The following is a 7,901-nucleotide window of genomic DNA, read 5'->3' on the forward strand; positions in this document are numbered from 1 at the left end:
ACTAACTTAACTATATGCCATCAATATCTGTTATTTAACATTAGAGTGTGAGAGAAAATGCTTCTTTTGTAGCTTGTATACCTTTTCTTGTTACTACCTTTTCTTTTATCGTTAGTTTTACCGTTTACTTTATAAAGCATCATTTAAGTTTCTACCCACTTATTTTATGTTAATGTGCTATCCTATAAGCCTAATTTCCATTTCTCTGCAAGAATGTAAAGTTCTTGCTGGCGCGATATTCAAATAGGGTACAAAGTACAGCGTATTTAAAGGAAGGTTTTAGAAGGTAAAATTAGAGCGTATTCTACCCGCTTGAAGCCACGCTGCTAACTTTGATTCTCTTGATTAGTATTCTGCAATGTTGAGTTACATTAGGCGTGTTTACGCTGACTTCGGTCAGAGACAGGTAGGTTATACTAGGCTGAAGCTGTCTCGGTTATACTAGCGAAGCCGTTAGATTATACTTAACTTCATTAGTTTTAGTCCATCCATTACCTTTGATTTAAAGCTATTGGCTTCTGTAAGCAGGAGTTGATGCCGACTGTTAAATTTTATTCAAATGAAAGGTCCTTTACACTCTTTCCTCATCTCTGTGCTATCAAGTACTTACAAGACATGTAATTACAAGACAAGTACTTACAAGACATGTGTGTAGTACTTACAAGACATCATGATAACTCAACAATTGTATTTTAGAAGGTCTGGTCTGTGTTGTACTACCCCAGAAGGCCAGACTCTATATCTTGTAACTCGACTTGTATTTTTCTTGTAACTATTTGCTACAAAAATCCGCTTCATGCTATGGTTATTCTTTATAATATAAGTATTTGTGTATTCTGTTTGGGTTTCGAATGAAAGAAAAGCGTTGAATGCATAACCAGTTTAGATTCTTCTTTGTATTTAACAAACCAGATTATATTAGAATGCTATATATGAAAGCTCTTCTTTGTCTAGGCAAATATTAATTTTGTTCTTGGCAAACAATTTTCTTCAAATGTTTCGTAGAGTTCTTGGATTATTATGCATTTGATAGGCATGAAACTGCGGAATGCCATCTGTGCAAGCCTTCTTCAAACATATTCGTGCATGGGCAAACAATACGTTCAAACGCATAACTGAGCACATTAGCATCACTTACAAATCTCCTACAGACTGGATAAAAACTAAATTTATTACTGTTAAAAAGAACTGTCCTAGCATTATCCCTGTTTAAGAGCCCTAATTCTCATATCTCAAAACATTTTTTTATCATTATTCAAGTGTTTTCAGCAAGTGTATTTGACTGTATACGACGTTGCATGGTGTATTATGTCAAGTAATACCGTAAAAAGATATAGATCATGTGACCTACTAAACGTTTAGTTAGGAGCTCTGTTGAGGTTAAGGAATAAGTGCCTTACTGGACTCACGGCATGAAATACCACTTTCGTGTACTGAAGATTCTGACATAAGGTGCCCGATATATTTGGCGAATTTAAGTCTTAATTAGGTTGGGCAACCTTCCTGTTTGGTCGAAGATGAGGGTCTAAGTTGATTGCAGGTAAAGCGAAAGTATGTGCCAACTGCTAATGAAGGCTGAATGCTTTCTCTGGCGAAATATTTTTATAATACTGTAGCATATGGAAAGTTGGCAATGAACTTCGGTGTATCAAGTGAGACTACATAAAATCGACGTCATAAAATTTAGTAGGTAAAAAAACCGACGAATCATGACGGCTGGATTTTGAAATCAGCCTCTGCCGCCAAGTATTCGAAGAGAAGTTGGGAAAGACACAGCCCTTATAACACTTAATATGAACTGAAGTTAAAATAATGATTACAAAGATATGTCCATTCATATTCGCAGTTTTGAGATGAGAAATTAAAAGTTTTTTCTATAATCCTTCAAATAGTCATAAGATTTAACTTTCAGCTTCCACTAGAACCACGAAAAATTTATTTATGCCAAACAACGAATTGCGGTCAATAACTTGCTAAACGAAAATAGTATCAGGTAAGTAAATAAACTAGATACATTGGGTTCAGATTTAAAATTCGGATTCAAAGCTTAAAATAATAATGAACATAATAAATGCCACTTATTTATTTATTTGTTTATCTTGTGATTTGTGCTTGTATATTGTAATTTAATACCTGAAAGAGAGTTTTTATAAAAAAAAAAAAAAAAAAAAACGAAATTGGATGTATAATCCACAAATTGTTGGTAACTGCTTATAAGTTCTTACCTGGACCTGGGTGCTTATAAGGTAAGTGCATGGATATTTTCTAGAGCAAGTTCATCGGCAACTGAGCGGTAAAATAGCTGAATGCTTTTAGTGCGATCTAGTTTCAAATCTTGGAGAACGGGCTGGCTGCACTGAAATTTGATTTATTTCCTCTATGTGTAACATGAATGCTACTAGTTTTCCTTAGTAAGTCCTCCAAGGAATAATCCCTGAACTCAGGCAGATGGCCCTCAAGCGTTTTGCAATAATATAAGTAATTAAATAACCTTAACTCAGAGAACAAAGCAAACTGCAATGCATAAATTTTCGAAGCTGCTTGCTACGAATCCACGGAGAGGGTTAATTTAAGGCAATCCAATGGGAAGTGGTTAAATGCCTTATGTGATTCACATGAATGCGAAATTTAATAACTAAAGACGCAGCTGATTCATCAGGCTTTCCAAGATCCAAATGTAGGGCAGATTTAATTGTATTGAAAAATACAGTAGTTTATGATCATGGAGAAAATTTGTATGCGCATAGCTAACGACGAAGAATCCTTTAATAAGGATCTTTAAATTTTGTCCGAAATTGCTGGAAATGTGCCAGCTGAAAAAATAAATATTAAAAATTTAATTTTGCCGGAAAATATAAAGAACGCTAATTCGAAATATTATTTACCGCAAAAAATATTGTTTCTTTTGGGAGGTGACGTGTTTCACAAACTATTCAGGGGAAACCAAATCCGCGTAAGGAGCAAATCTATCATTTTAATTGAGTCAGTTTTCGGATGGATGGTGACAGGTTCGATTCCGGCCGTGTCTCCAAGAAGTTACCAATGTTACACGAGATCACACTGATGAGGGTTCGCGATAGTTTTGGGAATTAAAATCAATTAAATGTCCTCCAAGGTGTATACTCAGAAGAGGAAGCTAGGGCCATGACACTCTATAAGAATTCAGTATGTTACAAAGAGGGGTGGTACGAAGTTGGGTTACCATGGAAACTTGACTTTAGAGAATTAAATGATCACTTAACAGCTGCCAGGAGATGACTGGATCATTTGAATAGAAAACTTGAGAGATGGCCAGAACTGTATAACGACTACCGAGAAATACTGAGTGATTATGAAAATCAGGTTATTGCCGAAAAAGTTCCAAATGACAAGGTACAAGGTGAAAAGCCTTAATGGTGTTTTATCTACCATTTTTAATGGTTTTTAGATAATTGGTCAGTTGCAAGAAACGAAATGTTTTTTGATTACAGTGCACATGAAGGGGTGAACTTTCCATAAATGACTGATTATACGTTGGACTTAGCCTTAACCCTTCGATATTCAAAATGCTTATTTTCTTCCGTTTGAATGTTGTGGTTTTCGTAGCAGATAGCGAAATGGCGATTTGGCAAATATCTTTGTATGAAAAGGATCGGAATGCAGTCCGATTTCTGTTTCCAAATAAAAACCCAGGTACGAATGAACACTATGATAAACAGATTCTGAGATTTTGTCGTATTCTCTTTGGCGTAACGCCAGTTCCTTCTTTCTCTCTGCCACTATCAAGAAACACATCGAAAAGATTCGAGAGTTCCCCCCCGCCACGGTGGAAATGCTCGATAAATGTGTATATGGTCGACGATTTTGTAGGAGCTCTCGACAACTGCTTTTTAGATGTTGTGTGAAGTCAAAAGAATTATGGCTGACGCAGGAATTAATTTATGTAAATGGAGTTCCAACAGCAAGTAACTGTACAAAGATGGGATATAACGGGTTCAAAACCCATCCCATTCATTCAGAGACCAATCCTACTGACAAACTACAAAGTATTCTTGGTCTTCCGTGACACATGCATCAAGACTATGTAGACACATTAGGATTTTTGGAAGCAGAAGAGATGAAACATTAGCAACCGCCTTCGCCGGGAATCGAACCAGGGACCTCTGGAATACCGGCCCAGCGTGCTGAACCACTACACCACGAAGGCACGCTAGGAAAGCAGGAGAAATACCTTATAACTACATCACTAGCGATGTGAAGGACTTGCTGGACTTTAATAAACAAGCAAGTGCTACGAAAAGAAATGTGTTAGAAACAGCTGGGAAATTGTTCGATGTAATCGGTCTTCTAACGCCGTTCACAATCAGACTCAAATATCTGTTCGAAGGATGTGTAACTTTTAGCAGATTCTCAAACCAGTGGAAGACTGTCTGAGAGAAACTGGTTCATATTTGAGTTACATATGAGTTTATTTTTATAGCAAAACACGCTAGGGCTATCTGCCTGAGGGAAAAGATGCCTTTGCAAATATTTTCTGAGGAAAGCTGTTTCGTATTCATCTCACAGATGGAGAAAATCTTAAAAACTCCCAAGGAGCTGACTCGTTCGCAGGATTTGAACTCAAATCGAACTGAGAATGAACATTCAGAGATCTTGTCCTCTCGGCTGCTGACAAACAAATAAATGCATTTATGTAATAAATAATAGTAAACAAATCATTACGAATAAGTGCTTTGTTAAGATTTTGACTTTCCTAAAACTTTATTTTAATCTTTATTTCACCTAAGAATCTTAGTTATTACAGAGCACTGCCAACGTAGTTTTTATTATAATAAAAACACTCAATTTATTAGAGTTACTAGTGGGCAAGCCCACCAGATGAGTCGACCAAAGCAAAAATTTAAAAGTTCTGCGTACACCTGAAAAGAAAATGCATAAAAACAGTTTAACATGAATGAAATCAGTTCATTCTTTCCCATGAAGGTTAAAATTGATGAAATAAGTCTTCTCCGTATGTCCCGTGCAGTAAAAATGAAGACATGAAACGTCATGGTATGGCGTCACAGTAAACACCATGAAACGTTTACTGTGACGCTATACTGACGATTTCATGACATCACATTAATGCCATGATGTGACGTCATGACGATTTCATGATGATAATGATCACATTAATGGTGTGACTGTGACGCCATGACGATTTCATGATGATAATGATCACATTAATGGTGTGACTGTGACGCCATGACGATTTCATGACGTCACAGTAAACGTCATGAAACATCATAGCTCCTGCCATAAACGGACTTTCTGTTGATTTTATTTACATTCTAATCGGCGTTCTATATGTTAGCTGTTCATGAATGTTTATAAGTCTCTCGTCCTAATTTTAATACTTAATGCAAATTATTTTCTACTTAGTAAGAACGATCAGAAGAATTGCAGCCACCCAGACGGTATAGTAGTTAGGGAAGGCTCCTGTGGTACCGAAGGACCTGGGTTCGAATCCCGGAGAATGCTTGGATGTTTGTAAATGTATAGTGTCTTTGCGGCATGGGGCAGTCTAATTATATGGCTGGCCGAAAGTCATCTGGTGTGGTTTTGTAGGGGAGATGGGTGGGAGACCTTCGGACCCCCCCCAGGATGCTCTTCCTGAAAATTGGGGTAGTAGTAAAAGTACAATATGCTTGAGGCTCTGGCAACCGTTCTTCCATGAAATACATTGACAAAACAACAACAACAAGATTGCAAATACCATGATTGCCATACCATGGCTTTTAAATTTAATAAAATCTAGCTACATGCAAATGTGTAAATGGTAACTATAACAGAAATGTATTACATGGTAAAACCTGGAACATCAGGGAAAGTTTCAATAGTATTTTATGCGGATTAAAATCTAAAGACACTTTTCCGAGCCTGCGGATGTTAATATTTGCTTTCCGATTCGGTATAATTTTATTTAACAATATGCTTCGCAGTCTTACCCGTACGCTGTATGGCTGCCATGATAAGTCTTGACATCACTTTGATGATAATTTCTTGGCTTCATTTTTGTGACGTCAGACTTACTCTATCGATTCTAACTTCCTTGATTCTTTCCAAGCAACAACCAATTCATTAATAAGTTTTTGTTGCAAAACTAGGAAACAAAAACTTTTGTCACTTCAGATATATGCATGCCATCATGATATAAATTTAATGTAATATAACAACGTTTTCTCAATATAAATAAAAGAATTAATGTGGCCATAACATATCGTTTCAATTATCATAGTCTGAAACAAAGAAAGTTACCAACAGCAGCAATTTACTTAAAATGCTGACATTAACGAAAAGTTTTCGACATACAGTGACGTTACATGCTATCGCGTGCTGTCATCAAAGTCAGAATATGACCTTGATTTTTATATCATGCGAGCGAGACTGCTGCCACTCGAAAAAATGAGCGCAAAACTTAGCAGTTTCAGAGTTTTTAGGTAATATCTCGGCTGATTTAAGTCGTACGAAGATGAAAATGGTCGAAATGGCTTCCTACAAACTTTTTGAATCCAGGAGATACCTTTTTGAAACTCAACTCCCCGTCGTTTTGGAGAAGATGATATCACAAACAAACAGAAAAACCATCTTTTTAATTTAATTAATTAACTTATTAAAATACATATTTTAATAGTTCAATAATCAAAAATTTTTTATTCATCAGTATTGGCGGAAATCGGTGTTTTTGTAATCCTTAACATCTTTTATCCCAGAATGAGCAGGAAGGGTTTGTTTATTCAGACTTTTAACGTTTTTGTTATTACTTTGCTGTTAGACAATTAATTTTATTATCGCACTGTAAACAAACAAAAGCATAGAAAAAGAAAATCATGCTTTACCTGATATCTTTATTTTCCAGTTCTCTCAGAAAATGAGGTGGCAGTTCGCTAAAACGAGAAATAAATTGAAGCTATTTCGGAAATAGCCATAAATGAAACCAACTGCGTATTTCTGAACAAAACTAAATACGATTACAACAGCATGAAAACTCGAAGAATTGTGGTACAATTGCAATATTCATCACAAAAAAATTATCAAGAAAATGATAATGAGCTATATTTCATTTAAAAAAAAACTTGTTTAATCTTCTGACGCAATTCCAATGGATTTTAATGCATAAAAATTTGCTAAAAAAAAAAAAAAAAAAAAAAAAAAAAAAAAAACGAGCGTCGCGCCACTCCAAGCTCAATTCATGGACTTGGAAAACATATTATGACGAAATTGTGGAGTTCTGGAAAGCAAATTATGCACCAGTCTCGGCTAAATGGGATTTCTTATGGTGGCAACTGCAATAAAACCTATAGTATAGAAGCAAGCAGGGCATCGAGTTTCATAGGCAAGTTCAGGCTCTGCAGTTCAGTAAACATAAATCCATGTCAATTTTAATGTTAGAAAAAAGGGTATACAATTCTATAAAACTGCAGTACTTTTGAGAAATTCTTCTCTAAAACTTCAACTGAGTTATTTATATCAAAATTTTCTTGATTTCTTGTGCTGAATCAATGAATGTTGTGCATTAAAAATATGTGTTATGGAAGCCAACTTGCAGGAAAAGTAAATAAGAAAAATTCCTATTTAAAGAACTTTGTAGCTTATTACTTTGACACTATCGTATGTCAAATAAACTGACAGATGTTAGGCTGTTCTGAACAAGCAGGTGGTTACTATATACGAGCACAGGCAACCAGACATTCGATTGCACCGTATTAATAATTAACACAGTATCTAAACTATTATGCTTTTCAGTTATCGTAAATAGTGTCAATGCAGTTTTTATATTTATAATACGGTATTTTGAATAATATTTTATGGTATGTTAAAATTGTATTTCTTAATGCTTTTTTTTTTTTTTTTAAATACGATATTTTAAAATGGTACTTCTT

At 35.3% G+C, this 7,901-nt stretch overlaps 1 non-coding gene across 1 annotated transcript; it reads right to left on the reverse strand.

The window, feature by feature from the left end:
* Positions 1–4,112: 4,112 nt before the first annotated feature.
* TRNAT-GGU (transfer RNA threonine (anticodon GGU)) lies at positions 4,113–4,186 on the reverse strand. Its single transcript has one exon. It is a non-coding gene; the product is annotated as a tRNA-Thr (tRNA).
* Between the last annotated feature and the right edge of the window lie 3,715 nt (positions 4,187–7,901).

This window comes from Stegodyphus dumicola, chromosome 4 (genome assembly GCF_044657685.1).
Source record: "Stegodyphus dumicola isolate Sdum_Otavi_A_Nest chromosome 4, ASM4465768v1".
NCBI lineage: Eukaryota > Metazoa > Arthropoda > Arachnida > Araneae > Eresidae > Stegodyphus > Stegodyphus dumicola.